General features: G+C 44.6%; 1 protein-coding gene across 1 annotated transcript in view; it reads right to left on the reverse strand.

Moving 5' to 3' along the window:
- LOC147737035 (uncharacterized) overlaps nt 1-20,614 on the reverse strand; it is a 54,095-nt gene that overhangs the window by 9,758 nt on the left and 23,723 nt on the right. The window contains exons 2-3 of the mRNA XM_086959926.1: nt 11,053-11,191; nt 6,560-6,676 (exon numbers count right to left, since the gene is read on the reverse strand). The gene's annotated coding sequence lies outside the window, so the exon portion shown is untranslated. The remainder of the gene's footprint in view (nt 1-6,559; nt 6,677-11,052; nt 11,192-20,614) is intronic.

Below are 20,614 nucleotides of genomic sequence, written 5' to 3' on the forward strand. Positions count from 1 at the left end.
TTGAATTGAAGAACACTGAAAGACATCAGTATATCCAATTGATGCACTGGGCCCTCACACCTCAGATACGGGAGGCTGCTACTCGATTTCTCACAAAATTTGAGGCCTTTCTCACCAAGACTGCTAACATGAAAGGGGTGATCTCATTTATCTATAGCTTCCTCCTTAAAACAGTGCTTTCCCCGCGCCCCCGGTATATGTTTAAGTGGGAAGAATTAATTCACCGTCCTATTTCCCATGAGGAATGGACGCATCTATGGTCCGACATCGCACGCTTCAATCATTCCTCAGAACTCTGGGAACTGCCGCCTGATTTTACGTATACGCCAATCATTGAGCAGAGCAGAGCAGAGGAGTGGAGGGAAGTGCCTACATCTGCCGTCTGTAGAGGGACTGGCTGTGGATTCCGCTCTTGCTCCTGAACGATTGCCAGCATTCTCCCTTGTACTCGTGACAGCGATGAATAGCAACGAACAAGCAATGAACAGTGAGTGGTGAGTGACAGGTGGCAAGAGGTGTGTGGCGTGTGGCGAGTAGTTAAGGTTGATCGGTCCTTGGTCCTTAAGTCGCTGAGCCATTGGAGTCTGTAATAAGTCTGTAATACAAAATCTGCAAAATTATGCAAAGGGGAAAGTGACAATAGACTTTGACCCTGTTGAAGCACCCCTCGACCCATGAATTACTCTGCATGCCTAGACTATAGCCCTACCCGGAGCCAGATATTAATCAATCAATTAATTAATTAGTAAATTAAATAATTAACCAGCAGCACCGGCGGATTCTGTACTGACGTGTGCTTCGAGGGTGTTTTCCCTTGGAGGTGTTTGGAGGTGTTTTTGTCCAATCAAAGCACCCTTTGGTCTTGTCACTGGCCCGTTTGATTCTCTAAAAGAAGCAAGACTTCTTCACCTTAGAGGGTGAATTATGAGGTCAGGAAAGGAGCGGCCACCTTTCCCTCCTATCAAAAGGAAAAGAAAAATACAACAAACACTAATATTAGATACGTTTAAAATAAAACAGGCAGGTGACATATAGTCCTTTAAATCATCTAAGGTCCATACATTTGGGAAACTGGGAAAGTCGCCGTCAAAGTTTGATTTTATGAAAGATCCAACTGGTGCTATGCTAACAAACCCATGTGATCTGCAAACTCCAATTAAACCACTGAGTAGAACAAATATAATATCCCCTAAGCAAGGAGTAAGTGAACCAGGCCAGTCTGAAGCTGAAGTCGAACGAATGTCAAATTCAATAAAGGACCAAGTCAACCATTAGAGTCAAATAACGGACCTAGGGCCAGATGTAGGTGGCCATTTACCAGCCGGTAACGGCCGATTTCGGCCGTTACCGACCGGTAAATGGGTTTTTGGGATGTAGGGAGCCAATTTTACCGATTCGGTAAATTTACCGAATCGGTAAAATACCGAATCGGTATTTTTACCGATTCGGTAACTTCGAGATGTAGGTGGGCCTCTTCTGAGTCCCAAAGGCCTATCAGATTCGGTATTTTACCACTCAATCCAATTGGGTGGTAAAACTCCGAATCCAGGTGTGCATGCACATGTGTGCATACAAACCTATGCCATGTGACAGACAGACATGCCCTTAGGGCATGTCTGTGTGCTACATGGCACACATGTCTGTATTGGGGGTGCTAGAGGGTGTCAAAGTGACACCCCCTGCACCCTTGCCGGAATCGGTATTTACCAAATCGGTAAATACCGATTCGGTAATGCCCATTGATTCCTATGGGCTTCAATGCCCATAGGAATCAATGGGCATTACCGAATCGGTATTTACAGAATCATAAATACCGAATCTTAACGATTCGGTATTTACCGATTCGGTAATACCTACATCCCTCCCCCTCTATTTTACCACTTCTTAAATACCGAATCGGTAAAATTCGGTATTTAAGAAGTGGTAAACTGAAATTACCTACATCTAGGCCCTAGAGATGTTAACTATTCCACTTACTGGTCGTTCACAACAAGGGGAACCAAAATGCACAAATCTAACAATGAGAGATACTCAGCACTTACTACAAACTAGGCAGCCAATGCCAATAGAAGTGAAAGTAAAAATCAGAAAAGCTAATGGTATGGGGGAACCATCTAATTTGGGCCAAATAAATCAACCATAGCAAGAAGCTCCAAATGAACTAAATAGTGGGGTGAAAATCATAAGGGAAGCCGATACCCCACTGAAATTGGATCTTACTTTGTCTAAGATAAATTCAGTTAAGAAACAGGACCAGCCTAAATGTAATCAAAATAACGGATCTCAAATTAATAAGGACGAATACAACAGCAACCCAGAAACTCTGCTGCATTGGAGTACTCCGTATCTAAAAGACGTTTTGAATAGTAGTCCACAATTCATTAATTCTTGTGACGAGGGACATCATTTTCAAGGACTACAAAAAGAGGAGAATAAGGACCTATCATTCATAAATGGGCAACACCATAGCCCAGGTACTCAGGTACCAAGAAGTGGGAACGCGGGAGCAATTTGGGATTTATTCTTCAAAACCTCGCAATTAACTCAGGAAGCTTTAACAAATCAGTCCAACAAAAAGGAGGCCCAAATAGATCTCTTGAGCGCTATGGCATCCTCTGTTACCGAAATTGAGCAGAAGATAACAACGCAAAATAATCTAATAGTAAGGGCACAATCTCAGCCAATATCTACAAATGCAGAGTGTAGTTGTGCCCCACTAATTAACAAACTAGCTACCATTCCGGATATTTTAAAATCAATAATTGACAATGTAAAATGTAATTTTCCTAATGTGGGAATTCAACCCATCAAGACCGACTGCCCCTCTAAAGATACAATAAAATGTAAAGACAATACTGTTGTTGTTAAAGAAAAAATAGATGATAAAACAAAAGATAAAGATGTGATAAACCTATGCTCGACACAATCAACAATGACAGATGCAGCTCCGTAAATTCATCTATCAAAAAGACAGAGGAAAAAACAACGGAAAGCAAGAAATAAAGCTTCTAAAAGGTATAAAAAATACAAATGCATCAGATATAGTGAGATTGAACACTGGAAACAACCATGACCAAATATCATATTGTGCAGGTGAGGGTAAACAAATGTCTCCAACAAAACCCTTTTACCCTGTATTTAATAAGGATCTATCGGAGGTACAAGCAGTTATGAAAAATAAATGCCTAAACAATCAAGCTGATAGTATAAAAATGATAGAGAATGGGAAAATTCAGTCCTTAGAAATGCTGCAAGTGGAGGAAAGTAATAAACAGGTGGAAAATAAGCCATCACAATTGGAAACAAATAGAGCAAAGAGGAAGAGTATCAGAGGGGATGAAACAAATAGAGATTTGTTAAAAACCTGGAAGAATATTAAATTACCACAAGATCTGGGAACCAAAACGAAGCAGTTACATAAACATCGACAATCATGGTCTCAAACTGTTAGTAATAATAATGGAAGATTAATTGAGCATGCTCAAGGTGAAAATAGCCTGTAACAAATTAAATTAAATAACCCAGATCAAAAAGGAGTGGTGCAGGTAATTTTTACGCCGGAATATAAATCTAGGGGTAATAATGAAACAACTTGCAAACATCCGGACCCAACACAAGATGGCAGGAGTATGCAAAGCATGTGCATCTACAGCATACATGCCTCAAACAGGATTAATGGCCCCAAATCCCTGCCGTGGTATCTTGTCATGTTGTGGCTGAGTGTGCCATGTGATGTGGCAGGCTATAGTGCTTGGTGTGATTTAGTCATTTTTGACAAGGTGGAATGCTGAACGGTTAGGCAAATTTTGATATTCTTTGTTTTTGGGATCGTGTGATGTAGTGCGGTACCTACCGTATGATGTAAATAAATTACATTGCTAATATACCATAAGGATGTGGGGTGAGTGTTATTAGTGCCGAAGCCTTGCTGATTTTATGCAGAATACCAGGACTAGGAGGTCACTACTGACTAGAGCAGGTTAGCAGCTGCACAGGCCTTTGGCCTTGATCCTATTGAGGATAATATGTGACGGGCACTGGTAACTGGAGCTGGCTAGCAACAACGCTGGCCTCTGGTATTCATTACAAGCAGGGTAACAATACATGTCAATATTGACTAGAACTGGTTGGCAGTAGAGTTGACCTCTGGTTTTGAATATTTGCAGGATTTAAGGTACAGGGGTCGCTACTGACTGGAGTTACTTAGCAGGATAATAGGCCTCAGGGAGCCAATACTGACTGAAGCTGGTTAGTATGATCACTAGTCCCAAGGTGCTACTAATGACTCAAGTTGGCTAGAATGATAACCGGTCCTAGGGGCCAGTACTAACAGGAGCTGGCTAGTAGGCTTTCATAGAGGTCCAAGGTGCCACTACTGACTGGAGCTGGCTAAAAGAATAACAGGCCCAAGGGTGGAGGGGGTGCGAGTGGCACCAGTGACCGGAGTTGGCTAGAAGCATTGACAACATTTGGTATCGATTAAATAGGCCAGGCCAGGCAATACATCAGGCATAACACTTTAAATTTCATTTAAAGTGTTATGCCTGGTGTATGGTGCTTTAAACAGGAAAGAGACTGGAGGCGTAAAAGATCTCCTCCTCCCGTATTCTCCTGCTAGGAACCTTCGTTCCTCGGCGAAATTGCTCCTTACTGCGCCTCGAGTGCGAAGAGCTAAATGGGGAGGCAGAGCCTTCTCCAACCTGGCCCCAAGATGGTGGAACAATGTCAGAAAAGCTTTGAAAACATGGCTCTTTGGTAAAGCATACCCTTAGCTTTTGGTTCTGCCTTTTCTTTCCTTTTTTGATTTCTTTGGTAGGCGCCTTGATGCCTTTGGGCAAAGTTGCGCGTTTATAAGTTTAATTTCATTCATTCATTCATTCAAATACATGATTCCAGGAGGCACTGCTGAATACAGCTGGATATCAGCAGTGGTGGCCTCTAGGAAGAAGGAATTGAGAAAGCATAACTGGATATACTGTTTTTTTTTAACACCGATAGTTGGTTACACATGAATGCCACAACGTGCATTGATATATTACATTACCAAATTACAATATTCTTATATTAATTTGATGTGTCTGTTCGCCTTAATGTGCCTGCAAAGTTACATGATTCTATTAGGGCCCAGAACCATTTTATTTAGTGATGTCCATCTGCACACTTTCCTGTATCTTGTAGTAAATTGAATATTGACAAACAGAAGTGTTATTTTCAGAAACAGTGAGTTCTGCAGCTTGTCTGTGTATCTTTTATCTGCACCTCACGGACTCCTCACATTCATCTCGAGAGAAGATCCTGCCTCCTACTCATTAGTGTTGTTTCAGTAACTGTTTCTATCACGTGTTCATGTTTCATTGACTTGTATTAGGAGAAAAGTGTATAAAAATACATGGGTAGTATTAGCATTATATACTCCAACTTGCTTTAGGGTGGATGCTCTCGTCCATTGGAAAGACAATTGTCACTTGTTAGTTTGCTTGGCCTTTTGCTATTTTTGCATTAAATGTATGATAGATGTGTTGGCCTCCCGGTGTGTTGTGTTTTATTTTACATATCATAAGAGATGACGAGGAAAATGACCGTCCAGTATACACATTCTTCATATAAATCAACTCACAGTATACTGTTCTGGAGGTTCAGTCCCACAGACATTATCTCTAACTGAACACCCTGGGAAGCATGTGCTTTTCAAACCAGTTGCCCTCTGATGCGGCATCCTTGCTATTTGATAAGTCAATATGTCGTGAATTTTAGGAGGGTTACCGTATCTAATGCACTCTGTTAGCGAGTGCTCACCTGTGGCAGTAAGATGTCAATAGGCACCTTATCACCTATGCATGGTGCAGGGCTTTGAGTTACAGAGCTCCTCACGCTGTGGAGAAGATTAGGTCACATTTACCCGTTTTCCCATATTTGGTCCTGATGAAATGCCAACAGATTGCTCCATGACTACACAATGCATGATAAAACTTGACCTGAAGTATAGACCCCAGCTTACCAGCAGGCCCATAGGTGATCAACACTTTCACACAGAGATAGGGGCCATTAGTTCTTCAATTTCTCTGCCACTGTTTTTAATCTCAACATGGACCAGGAAGATAACATGGACTATATTGTAGCAACTGTTCGATAGTTGATCTTATATTCAGACTTTCACCAATCTCACATCTTATGACACAACATCCTCTGTTCTATGCTCATCCAACGTACTGAATAAAAGATCTCCGACAAAATGCCCTCGTGTGGTGTCCGCCAGGCATTGTAGCGCGGCCTGGTGAGGAGTATATCCCAATGATGAAGCATGTCATCTTCAGGTGAGTGAACGCAACTGGTCTTAAAAGCACATGCTTCCTAGGGTGTATGCGTTCATTTACAGATAATGTCTCTGGGACGAACCTCCAGAACAGTATACTGTGATTTGATTGTGTTTTATTTTAATAAATATACATAGCAGGTATTGTCGCTTGCTTGTTTCACAAAAATGATTGGATACCTGCCTCGGAGCGCACTTCTTAAGGACGAGTATGGGGTTATCATGTTGCTGCTACAAGGTCCTTACCTGTGCGAGTTGTCGGGAACGATGCAGGGGCAGACCCAAACCAGCCACATGTGGAAATCAATTAAAATACTGAATAATTAACAGAGCTTCCAAACTGGTGACCATTACTTAATTGACCTTGAAAATAAAAGACACGTTTTTAGTATTCTGGTGACTCATGACCATAAAAAACAAAGGTTATAAATTCAATATTGTGTCAAATATTTAAAAAATTAAACTGGATGCGCTGAATCGGATGTTGCCCCAGGTCCTGCATGACCCCTTCCGCCACTATTGGTTATGGGACTTGTAGTTTTATTTTTCTCATAAAAAGGATGGTCTCTAAGGTCCCAGTGTTCTAAGCGATGTTGGTCAAAATCAGAGGCCTGACGGAGGATGAAGCATGACACTGCTCTGCTTAGCAGTGAGATGACTGACAGTTCCCCAGCCCTTCCATTCTTTAACAGACAGAGGCTCATCGGCCATTCATATTTTTTTGCAATGACAAAGAAACCTTTATTGCAGCTTGTGTCACTGAAGAGATAAAACCCCTGGGCGTGTTTCATTAACTACTGACAAACATGAACAATCAAGAACATGAGTTTCTGGAAAACTATCAAGCACTCAATCAGAATCAGCCGCCCTTCACACCCAGGAATTCTTGAGGCTTTGGAGAGGATGAATTGCACGTGGTATAAGAGGAACACTACATCGACTCAAAGCTCACTTCTCAGGGATGTACTGAACTGCCAGCCTCATGGCCAGCTCTGCACCTCGTCCTCCTCCTCCTCAAACTGTTGACCAGCTATCAGGGCAAATGAGCCTGCAGCAAAGCATCACTGGCTTGGTTCCACACCGGACCCGGCAAGGTGGTCAACTCCATACTCCTCAGAGTCAGCAAGCACTGTGGGCGAGCCAGTTCTAACCCCACATGAATGTTCCCCATCACAACTATTTTAATGGTACTAAGTTATGTTTCTGCCAAATGATTGAGTTAAAAATTGAAAGGTTTTACTATGAAGTGCTGAAACAGAGATCTTTAAGTTTTTCAATATTTTGGAGTCTGCCACAGTACACAGGAGCATTATTTCTCTACAGCAGCAAATCATGTATGTGGCCTAGAAAGCACGTTTGTATGAAACATGGAAGGTATTGTAGCCAAAGATCTGTGGTGCAACATCATAGCAGAGTATAAGATATTTTGCGCTATTATTCCAGCAGAACGAAATGCCATTTCTAATGTGTACGTCATTTTAAAGACAAACCCAGAAAAATGTATGGTCAGTGTTGTTCTTCTGCCTGTTAAAAGACAATCCCCATTAATGTGTCTGGAAACAAAATACTATGAGAAATCCTACTTGTTGGCAGGGTGCTGCCTGCCACTATATTGCAGGTTATTTCCAACATAATCTGATTTATACATACATACTCCAGGGTGCTGCCAGCTATGGGGTCTGCACACAGCAGTCTGGAGCCCCTCAGGAAGGAGGTAAGATCTTCATTTCATCTTAAGCACTTAGGTTACAGTCACAACCTGATAGACCCGGAGAACTTTATCCGCGTCCTAACGGAGAGCAGATAGACGTAGCCCATCATAGTCTGTGTTGTGTGCTGGGTGATGCCTGGCATCTTATTATCGTTGGCGGGAAGATGAAGCTCTGATAAGAGCTATTACAAGCAGAGCAGAGAAACAGGACCACAGATCGCCACAGAGCAACAACTGCCCAGAAGCTGAAGAAAAAACTCTGGAACAGCAAACCTCCTCCACCCTGGAGATTTTCCAGGGTTAGCAAATGATGGTAATGAAATGCAAACTGCAGCATTAACAAAAAGCAACAAAACTAGAAAATGCATTTCCAAATGCTGCAAAAGAGAAAGAGTTAATACAAATGTAAAATATTAAACTTTGTTGGTTACTTAATAAAGTGCTTACTTCTTGGCTTCACTCCATCTGCAGCAATAACGCTCTGAAAGGAAAAATTACTCCTGCGAGTCTCAGAGTCTTCAGTGTTACTGGTCTCAGTCACGAAGACTGTGGTGTCAGAAGATAACTTTCTCTTATTTGGCTTTATAGTTCCACCAGTCACGCCATCGCTTTGAGCAGACACGCTACTGTCAGCCGCATCATAACTTCAGGCAGACCAGCAATGCAGATGTCACCACTCACATTGAGTGAATTATAATAAGTACGGTCTCGGCTTACCAAGCAGAACAAAAGAATCGGGTCTCACAACCAGCCCCAGAGCCACAGCTAGCTCTGCCGCCACTTGAGCACACCCAAACACCTCAGCACTTAAGCACCAGTCCCAGGGGAGACCATCTGTGAAGTCCTTGTGAACTTGCACCACTCCGGGGTCAGCACAAGCAGCATCATGGACAGCGTCTAACACCGCTACCACAAACATTCATGAACATCCAAATCCTCGTCACCCAAACTACCCAAAAGTGGCTTTCCAGAAAAGCAGCCAGCCTTGTAGTTTCTGCCTTTGTGCACTAATTTGATGCCAAAGTTGTAATTTTAAAAACAGCCTTCGTAACATTACATGGGCCTGACTGACACCATTAAGGGTTCACACCAAAGGGCTGTGGTCTCCCAACTGTCCAGATATACAATTATTTTACAGCCGTAATTTCACAAAAACTACTGAACAGATTTACACCAAATCACAAAAAGCACAATTTGTGGACCATGGTCTGGCTTCCTGCCGAACTTAAGGCAATTCCATTCAGCAGTTTATATAGAAGTCTATGGAAAATGCCTGGGGATTTTGCATTTTGGGACCCCCCTTTTTTTCTCAGCCATTGCCTGATGGATCATCCCCCAACTTTCTATGCAAAAACTAATCAAAAAGGAGGACTTTTTGGTAAACTACTGAAGTAGACAATGCTACCATGATTCTGGCATTGGCTTCTGGCTTACAGAGCAGTGCATATGTTTTCCTGTGCCTTCAGTCAATAAAATCTGTTTAAAAATAAAAAATAAAAAAAGGGGGGCCTTTTTGGAAAGTTTTGTGGAGATTCATACACCGGTCCCAAAGTTATTGGCAAGACAAAACATTATTTTCCTATGGAAGAGCAAACGTAACTAAACCACCTAGTGGAATTACTGAAAACAAGCTTTGACATAGACAATAGGTCTCGCTTTTGGGACCTTATAAGTATTTAGCCATGCAGCACATTTTCCTGGGTGCTACATCATCTACTGTTCCTTCATGTGCCAAAAACTTCCTGTTGGACACTAGCACGAGAGTCTAAAAAAAATTGAAATTGTAAATATTAAAAATCGCCAACTGAAACAAATGGAAATGATGAGACACCAACAATCAGTCTAATTATTCTAGTGAAAACACATCAAATTTTATTTTTCCAGTTCGGTGTGTGTCCAAACACCCATTTGGGTGCAAGTAGCAGGTATACCCCAACTGCAAGGTAAGTAGTAAATATAAGAAATCGGTAGTGGGCTGCCAACTATCAGTGCCGCACTGAGATAAAGAACATTCACCGCCACCAAAATATAAATGCTGCCCTTTAGTGAATTAAATAGCTGAAAAAGTGGCATCTATAAGCTAACTGTAATGCACGCTATCACGCAAAAGGAAAAGAAGAACAGACTACTGTCTAGAGTATCTGTGCAATGCTTTGCAAGTCAGATTCAGAGAGGACTATTTTCATTCTATATCATGCATTACAATATTTTAGCTTTCTCCCACTGGAAACTTGCTCTGCCCAATGAAAGTTAATGTTAACATATTCCCCCACGTTTCATTAAAACTCTCCCACATTGTTGTACCAAATTACATTTAAGCCTTCTTTATTTATGTACAGGAGGGCATACACTGCTTATGTGCTTGCTTATATTACGTGAATCACGATTCATTACCATTAAATAGAGTCATTATAGACTTGCAATGTCCATCTCTGTGACATTACTGTACACTGCCTATGCTAATTTGCAAACCCTGCCCCTCTAAAACCTTTTTTTTTTAAATTGGGGCTCGTGCCCCCTGTACTCTGCATTTTAGTACTTGCGGTTTGCTGTTTTCAGTATCTGTATGGACATAAATATACAAAAGTGATGTTATTACAAGCCTTAAAATAGCAAATGTGTCACAAATTGTGGCTTAAGTGAGGACGGAGGGGCAGGAGACTGACTAGTTAAGTGGTGAATTAATAAACCAGCCTAGTCGCACTCACACTTCCTTAAAGACTTGTTCAGTGTACAGCACAGTCTGCCGCACACGCTCAATTACTGAAGGGAAAACAACTGTGGCAAGCCTGGGAGGGAGCCTGCAAAGCTTGGGTAATCGTTGACTCGTGATGCAGGCGGCATGTCTACAGATGAGGGTGAGGAAGCCGCCTCTGTGAGGTGAGACGGTATAGGTACTTTCAGTCCTCTAACTATTCAATATTATATTCACACAGGCGTGCATTCCTCCGGTCCGTTTTAAACCATGTCCTTCATTTTTTACCACGGAGCGGATAAGGTTTTGTGTGCCCCCCTTCCAAATACTAACCACAAAAATAATTCTATCTCTACAGCACACCAGCTGTTTTCCGTCCCGCAGCGTCTTCCTGGAACTGCTCACTCGCTGACAGGTCCGCCCTTCTATTCTCCGAGACCTCCTCCCATTGGTTCTTTTCCTCTGGGCGTTCCTGTGGGGAAGAGGAGTCCGGGTTATTAAACCCTTGCATATCCCCTGGAATCCATTCAGCCGATGACAACATTACGTGTGAGTCAGAGACGGGGTTTATCATGGTAGCGAAAGCGGGCTCCTCCTCACAGGGCTCAAAACGCGTTTTTCCCATGTTAATTTACAAATTTAGACAAAGCTACAGCCCGAACTGCTGAACGGAATTACACCAAATTTGGCAAAAAGGTATGTCTTGGTCTAGAAAGTGTACTTTTTTAGGTCGAGCCTAGCGCAGCGCGCATGCACTGCTCTAGGAGAGGGCCTCTTGGAATCACTACAGCTTTTCTTGAAGCTTGTGCTTGTGGTGCTCACACGCTATTGGGCACAAGCTTCACTCTGATTGGTTGCCAACACTCCAAACCAGGAAGTGTTGGCAGCCATCTTGTGACTCGATAACAAGAAAAAGGGTGAAAAACGAGAAAAGGGGGCAGGGTAGAAAAAACTGACCCAGTAGGCCTACTCAGGAGGTCCCACAAAGACCCCAAGCCAAAACAAAAGCATTAAAAACAAAACAAAAAAAAAACCGGTAGAATTCACACTTGGTGTGCGAATCCTGCCAAGAAAAGTTTAAAAACGAAGCACGGACTACCGCGCTTCGTTATCTCTAAGCCCCCGGGTGGGCAATGTCCCGGGGGCAATGCCCAGTCAATTAGCGGGGGTCCATGGGTGCCCCCGCTACCCTGAGGACTGTCTCCTCCCCACGGTCTGCCATTGCACCCTAAAGACACGCCTCCAAGAAGCCGGAATCCAAGAGAAGGCCCTCGACTGGACCACGTCCTTCCTCTCCGGCAGAACCCAGAGCGTCCGCCTCCCACCCTTCTGATACGAAGCCCAGGGCTCATCCCTCAACCTGATGCTGTTCAACGTCTACATGGACCCCCCTCTCACAAGTGGCCCGCCACCACGATCTCAACATCATCTCCTACGCCGAAGACACCCAGCTCATCCTCTCCCTCACCAAGGACCCACACACCGCCAAAACCAACCTCCATGAGGGAATGAAGGCTGTTGCCGACTGGATGAGAAGCAGCCACCTGAAACTAAACTCTGAGAAGACAGAGGTCCTCATCCTCGGACCCATCCCCTCAGCCTGGGACGACTCCTGGTGGCCGACCACACTGGGACCAGCACCGACACCAACCGACCATGCATGCAACCTAGGATTGATCCTCGACTCCTCCCTCTCCATGTCCAAATAGGTCAACGCCGTCTCCTCCTCCTGCTACAAAACCCTCTGCATGCTTCGCAGGATCTGCAAGTGGATCCCGGCCGAAACAAGAAGAACGGTGACACTGGCCCTCGTCAGCAGCAGACTGGACTACGGCAACACACTCTACGCAGGAATCTCAGCCAAACACCTACGATGACTACAACGCATCCAAAACGCCTCCGCCCGACTGATCCTCAATGTCCCCCGCCGCAGCCACATCACCCCCCACCTGAGAGACCTACACTGGCTCCCCGCCAACAAGAGGATCACCTTCAAGCTCCTCACCCACGCACACAAAGCACTCCACAACGCCGGACCAGCCTACCTTAACAGCAGACTCAGTTTCTACACTCCCACCCGCCAGCTCCACTCCGCCAGCCTCGCCCTCGCCAATGTCCCCTGCATCCAACAAACGACCTGCGGCGGCAGATCCTTCTCCTACCTTGCTGCCAAGACCTGGAACACCCTCCCTGCCCACCTACGGCAGACCCAAGACCTACTCGCCTTCAGAAGACTCCTCAAGACCTGGCTCTTCGAGCAGTAGCGGCACCCCCCTCCCCTCAGCGCCTTGGGGCCCTCATGGGTGAGTAGCGGGCCTTATAAGTTCTCTAATTGATAGATTGATTAATTAAATCCGTGGAGCATGCGCCCGTCCCCCGCAGCCCGGGGTCAGCCACCTCCCCAGGACTTGTTTAATAAGATTTGGGGGGCCTCCCAGTCCCCCCCCCCAGTCCCAGGGCCCGCTACTTCCCGGGGGCTTTATTTAACTATGTGTGGGGGCATGCGGCCCCCCAAGCCTTGGGGACCGCCACCTCCCTGGGGCTTCAATAATTATAATTTCTGTGGGGGGAGATCCTGCCTCTGCCCACCCTGCCCGGAGACCACCACCTCCCCAAGGCAAACTTTAATTATTGAGGCGGGTCCGTTGCGGACCCCTGGGCCCCGGGGACGACCACCGTGGCCCCCCTACTAGAGTCCTTGATGGCCCTGGGGACCACCACCCCCTGGGCCATCTGCAATGTCCCACGCCCTGCCATAGCAAACTCTGCTTCCAAGTAGCAAAGCAGAACTGCTTTTGGGCAAGGGGAGCTGTATGTTAGCAGCTCCCATTGCCGAAAAGCAATCCCAGCTCCCGCAGGAGGCGAGGAGCCGGCAGAGACTGTGGGGGCATTGGGGCTCCCCCGACGGTCCCCAACTTGAGGGTCGGCGCCGGGGGATGGGGTCTCCGGGGCCAGAAGTGGCACAGGAGAACGGCTGCAGCCACACGGCCCCTCTCCACAAAAAATTCCAGGCTGGCCAGGACCCGGGGATGGGGTCCCCAGTGCCAGAGGTGGACCAGGGAAGTGGGGCCACGCAGCACCCCTCCCAGCAACATTTTTAAAAACAAGGCCAGGCCCGGAGGGATTGGGTCCCCGGGGTCAGAAGTGGCCCAGGGAAGGGGGCCACAAGGCCTCTCCAAGGCCATGCCACTGGGAAATGGGGTGCCCAGAGCCAATAGTGGCCCAGGGAAGGCGGCCACGCATCCCCCTTGCTGTTTTTGTTTTAAATGCTAAGGCCTTGGGGATGGGGTCCCCAGGGCCCCAAAAATGTTAAGAGAAGGCGGGCCACACAGCACCACCTCATAAAAAAAGAAAAGGAAAACTGAAGCCGGCATCTCGCCGGAGGCCCAGCCCCCTCCCTGCACCACTCTGAAAACACGCCTCCTGGCGCTTTTTGGGTTGGGGGATGAAGTCCCCTAGCATCCTATGGGTCCTCAGGGTCCAACTAGCCCACCAGGTACCTCCAGCAAGCCCCACACAGTGGGATTGCTGAGAGGGTGTCCGAGGCCACGGCCTTTTTTACACCACTCTAGTCGCATTGCTGATGGGGCAATGAGGTCCAGTTGTGTCCTGAGGCCCTCAGGACTAAAGAGGACTTCATCCCCCAAGCAGCAGTTCGCCAGGAGTCGCGTTTGCCGAATGATGTAAAAAGGTGGCGTGGCCTTTGAACACCCTCAGCAATCCAGATGTATGGGGCTTACTGGAGGTAACAGGAGGGCTAGTTGGCCCAGAGAGACAGGGCACTGTCAAACTCAAATGTGATCATTAGCAGTGGTCTGCATTTTCTGAGACTCTGGCTTTACTGCCTCACTGATGAGTGAGCCTATCCACTTTCCAGTATTCACTGACACCCAATGTGCTCCTCATCCCTTACCGCTACACTCAAAGATATCAAATTAAATAGGATCTTCCCGTTAAGCCATAGGCTGGTTAGTCAATTCTCTCTCTCTCAATCTTTGCATCCTCCATTTGTAGCTGCTTCGACTGCCTACACCTTGGAGTGCAGCACGTTGGCAATCAAAGTCTTGTATCAATCATGATTACTGGACTATTTATACTTCACAGAATTGCGTGTGTTTAGTCTGTGACATACTTTTTCCCTAAAACAGCAGTCTACCAACAGTATTTCCTTTTGAAAACTAGTTGCTACTGAAAGTCGATGTACCATTCTATTGTGAGTTAACTTCAAAACTATTTACCCTGAATTTTTGTAATAGATCAATATTGCTGATTTTTAGGTCTCGCCTGAGCCAGCGCATGGCTGCACTGGCGAGACTTTTAGTTAGTGAGCTTTAAAAAACCAGCCAAGAACAACAAGAGAGAAAGGGTTTAGATGTACACTCTCACACCCCTTATCTTACTATTTTTAAACAACAGAAGAGTGACAACACAATAAAAGACAACTTTGTGGAAAAAAGAAGTGTCTAGAAAAAAGAAAGAAAGAAGGTGGAAAAACTCCAAGGGGAGGGACAACACAAACGAGATTTTTAAGAACCCTCACTCACCAACCTAGTGGTGACATGCTTCATCACTGGGTTCCCACTGAAAAGACCTAGTGTCTTTCCAGTGTGCTTCAACGCCTGTTTACAGCGGAGCTGGTTTTGTGTGTGTTGAGGGTGTTTTTAGAGAAGCCAAATTAAGCTAAGTGAGTGCAAAGGAATAGAAAAATTTTTTTTAAAAGGTGCAAGCACGTGACTTTCAGATATTTTATTACTTGTCCGGTCTGCACTGATTAAAAACAAGGGAGAATGGACCATAGGTTTGGCCTTAATTATGGTAGACCCCTAGTCCATATTGGTGAGTTAGGTCGACATGTTTCTGCTTTAAACGAGCCCAAGTCGCTCAGCTTTCTTCAGGACCTTAATAGTGTGATCCTCCGGTGGTGTACACGCCCTAAGGTGCACCCTGCCGTGAGGAAAAGGTGTAAAAAATATTGGAAATATTCTCTTTTTCCAAAAAAGTATATTTATACTTGGGGCTGTAAAGCCACATATAACTCACATAGCAATTTTGCTGGAGTCATGTACCTGTGGGGAATGAAAATTTCCATAATTAGAGAGAGATATATATACCCACATAGATACGTTATTGTTAATGGAAAAAAACTTGTGTCCCATCACCCTAAACAAAAGGAAACACCCATCTAGTGGAATACTCATGATAAGTGTTATCTAGCTTAGATAGCATTATAATGGCAGGTAGAGGGTATTTATTCCAAACTCTTCCAACATGTAAGCGTTACTGTGTCCCAGACCGCATTTTTGCAATTATGAAAATGCATTAGGGGTACTGAATGTGGGATGTCTTCATGGTTCATGAGACAACTATAAAGCCCATCAATTCACTATTTCACGGTGAATAAAATAGAAATACAAATGCCTAAAATTCGTCAATCAACACTAACCTCATCTTGCGCTAAAAACGGAGTAATCATGCACTCCGTGGTTTATGGGGTTACAAACCACATTAACAATACAACAACGTAGGACAAAGGATCTCGCTTTTAAACTTACAGGAGGTATGCCGATATGAAACCTCATGGGCACATAACACGGTGTGAGGTAATCTTCACGCTGCAATCTGTGCAGTCGGGAAGAAAAACAAACCGGAAAATATTGGTTAACAGCCCCCTTAAAATGCGTGTAGGAATACAAAGCGCGTAGGGTCAAGGGAACGTTTCCAGGATATATACGTCCTGCCAGGAGAAACTGTTTACTTACTTTGCTGCAAGCGGCTCCCCTCTTTGCACCTAATCAGGCACCACCGCGGCCCGGACTGAACGCCGAGATGTCGGTGTTCTTGTTATTTGTTCTTCCTGGTTGTACCACGTGATTACAAAGGTCACGTGGTATTACCAACCAGGGTACTAGATTCTTAAAGGAGACGTGTACAATTCACAGCGTGAGCCGTTTCAGATGTATATTTATTTTTAGCAGGTTAATTGGGAAGCATTTAAGAATGGAGAAATTAATCCACACACGAGCCAATGTCAAAATCTCGGTTTTCGTTATCTATCACTTGCAGTAACGTTTGGCCTGGGACAGCTGATTCCAGCGTTATGTATTCATATTTAATGGGGGCTATCAATGAGAGGGGACCCAATATCAATTTTCAGAAGGTGTAGAATGTCGTATGACCGGTCTCTCAGACAAAACATTTTCACCCACATAGGGGTTAATATTATGTATTGTTGGACAATTAAATCCGAACTGATCTAGCCTTTGGAGTATAGTGTATGTTCCATTGCTATATTAGGATGTGTTAAGAATACATTAGGATACAGATATACTAGGCTTTATTCTGAGTGTACTTTAACAGAGCCCTGGGATCTTCATGTCTTTTACAGGATCCTTAATAATCAGTGAAACTGTATTATGATTTTGAAATCCTTCTATATACATATCTTATAACTGTTCTGTATAGGGATTTTGGTGATGAATTTAACAACTCATGTTTCTTATTGATGTAGCTTGAGGAGCCCACACAGTAGTCTTTTAATGGGGTACTCATCGTCGTAAGACCAGTCCCCAGGGAATGTCATCATTAAGGCCCGAGCGGTGGGTAGATAAACGATGGATCCACCGTTGTTCCTTTTCAAACAGAATCTTCTCGTCTCCCAAGACCTGTTCCAAGACAGTCCACCGCATGTCGTTCGGTGTATGACACTTCTCTATGAAATGGGTAGTCAGCTTGGTGGTGTTCCGTTTACATCGAATATTACTGCGATGTTCACAGATTCTGAGTTTCACACGTCTTGTGGTCATACCAACGTAATTTAGGCCGCATATACAGGTGATTAAATATACGACATTTCTGGTATTACAATTGGTATGGCTTCGTTGCTCCCATTGTTTGCCTGGTTCCAAGTTCAGATATTTAGTATGGATGGTTAAATGGCAGATGCTGCAATCGCCACATGGAAAATGTCCCTTCACAGGTGGCAATCTCCAAGAGGACAGTATGGTAGGTTCCTGTTTGTTCTGTATCTTCTTTGGACGAGTATGGACTAAAGAGTCCTTTAGGCTGGTCGCTCTTTTGTAGGAAAAGAGTGGTTTTTCCCAGTTAAGTTGGTTACTCGTCACAATCCTCCAATTCTTTTGGATGCTACGACTCACTACATTGGAGAGGCTGTTATACGTGGTAACACACGTCAGAGGGACTTCCTCGTTGTTCTTTGGGTATGTCTCCAGTAGTGCATCCCTGTTCTGATTAGTCGCCCTCTTCCGACTTTTTTGCAGTATTTTCCTCGGGTAACCTCTGTTAAGTAACTTTCCCGTCAGGTCGTCAGCTTGTTTTTTGTAGGCGTTCAACTCACTGCAATTGCACCTCAGGCGAAGATACTGCCCGTAGGGGAGATTCTCCCTTAAAGGGCGAGGATGAAAGCTGCTGAACAACAAGAGGTTATTCTTGGATGTTGGCTTATAGTAGGTCTGAGTCTTGAGGAGATGTTTATTCTTATTGATCGTAATGTCTAAGAAAGTGACACTTTCTCTGGCATACTCAGATGTAAACCTCAAATGTTGATCACAAGTATTCAGCCAAATGAGGAAAGGTTGTAAAGAGGCTTCATCTCCTTGCCAAAGCATCAAAATATCATCGATGTAGCGTTGCCAGAGAACGATGTTTTTGGAAAAAGGATTGGTGGGCGTCAGAATGTGTTTTTTCTCAAAACTGTATACATACAGTCCCGCCACCGAAGGGGCGAAGGTGCTGCCCATAGATGTCCCGGTTGTTTGCAGGAAAATTTGTTTTTCATATTCGAAATAATTCCTTTTTAAGGCAAGGGTGGCACAGTCCACCACAAATCCTCTTGGGACTGTGAAGTCCCAGGGGGCCTGATCCAGAGCATCTGCCAGTACCTTGATGGTGTCATCCTGTGGTATACAGGTATAAAGGCTCTCGATGTCCATGGTGACTAGGAGTATGGGTTCATCGGGCAACTCAACAGTCTTAAGTAAGGCTAGAAGGCTTTTGGTGTCTTTGATGTAAGTCTCAGTGGATTGGATCAGAGGCTTTAAGAAAAAATCGCAATATTGCGACAGGGGTTCCAATAATGAACCAATCCCCGAAACAATAGGGCGTCCAGGTGGAGGGTGGATGTCTTTGTGTGTTTTTGGCAGGGTATAGAAATATGGTACCCTGCCAGGGGATGATGTTAGAAAGTCGGCTTCTTGCTTCGAAATCCAACCATCGTACTCAGCCTGCGAGACTAACTCGAGGATCTCATCCCTCAGAGTATCAGTTGGGTCTTCATTTAGAACAGCATAGTTATTTGCATTGCTCAGTAGCCTTTTGCATTCGTCGTCATAGGTTTGTTTATCCTGCAGCACTATTCCCCCACCCTTGTCCGCACTTTTAATCACTATATTATCATTTCCTTTCAATGACTGTATAGCTTGATATTCGATTGCTCTCAGGTTTTTATATACAGGCGGACAGGAGAGGGCTTCAACTTCATTCAGAACTGCCTGCTCAAAAGCTAGAACTTCAGGGGGTACGAGATGAGCGGGTGGTGTAAAATTGGATTTGAGTCTGAACGGTGTATCGTTTTTGGTCACTTCAATGGGTTCATTATCCTTACTCTTTTCAAAAAAACTCTTGAGTCTCAATTTTCTAAAAAACTCATGGAGCTCACTTAGTAACTTGAACTTATCAAAGTTCGGGGTAGGGATAAACCCAAGGCCTTTTTCCAAAACTGCTTGTTCAGCGTCATTCAAAGTATAGGAAGATAGGTTTGTAACCAGACTCATTTGTTGCTCGGGCCTGCTCTCTGTTCCCCTGTCTTGCTCCGGGTGTTGTCCCCTACTGCCTCCGACTGGTCCCAGTGAACCTGATTCTGACCTTTGCGTTTCCCCCTGCCTCGCCGGCCCTGATCTAAAAAAGGCTGACGATATGTGTTGTGTTGAAAGGGTGGGGGAGCAAAATGTGGATTCCACCCCATCATTGGTGGTGTCGGCGCTGGGAAAGGGGTATTCTGATAGGGTACCAGGCCAGGGTGTGGAAAATATTGTGGCCATCCCTGATATGTGGGAGTTATTTGATTGCCACGTCCACGTCCTCGTCCTCTACCTCTATTCCCTCTTCTGGTATTACCCCCACTAGAACCACTTGTATTCGAATCCACTGAGGAATCCGAACTGTAGTCCGTAGTTGTAGGTTGGACATAGTCTGGGCTTGAGTAGGGGTAGACCCGTGTGTAAGACCAACGTTTTAAGTCTTTCTGAAGTTTCTGGGCTTTTGACTGTGCTAGATTCTCTTTATATTCATTTTGTTCTTTATTTAGCTCTTCTAGTTTCTTTTTAAAGCCTGTTAGTGTTGCTTTAAACTGTGCTTCAGTTGTTTGAATTTCCAATAGAAGAGTTTCAGAGAGTCGTAGTGCTGTCTTAATGATCAGGATACCCCAATATTTTCCGGTTTGTTTTTCTTCCCGACTGCACAGATTGCAGCGTGAAGATTACCTCACACCGTGTTATGTGCCCATGAGGTTTCATATCGGCATACCTCCTGTAAGTTTAAAAGCGAGATCCTTTGTCCTACGTTGTTGTATTGTTAATGTGGTTTGTAACCCCATAAACCACGGAGTGCATGATTACTCCGTTTTTAGCGCAAGATGAGGTTAGTGTTGATTGACGAATTGCAGGCATTTGTATTTCTATTTTATTCACCGTGAAATAGTGAATTGATGGGCTTTGTAGTTGTCTCATGAACCATGAAGACATCCCACATTCAGTACCCCTAATGCATTTTCATAATTGCAAAAATGCGGTCTGGGACACAGTAACGCTTACATGTTGGAAGAGTTTGGAATAAATACCCTCTACCTGCCATTATAATGCTATCTAAGCTAGATAACACT

This window comes from Lissotriton vulgaris, chromosome 1_1 (assembly GCF_964263255.1).
Source record: "Lissotriton vulgaris chromosome 1_1, aLisVul1.2, whole genome shotgun sequence".
Lineage (NCBI taxonomy): Eukaryota > Metazoa > Chordata > Amphibia > Caudata > Salamandridae > Lissotriton > Lissotriton vulgaris.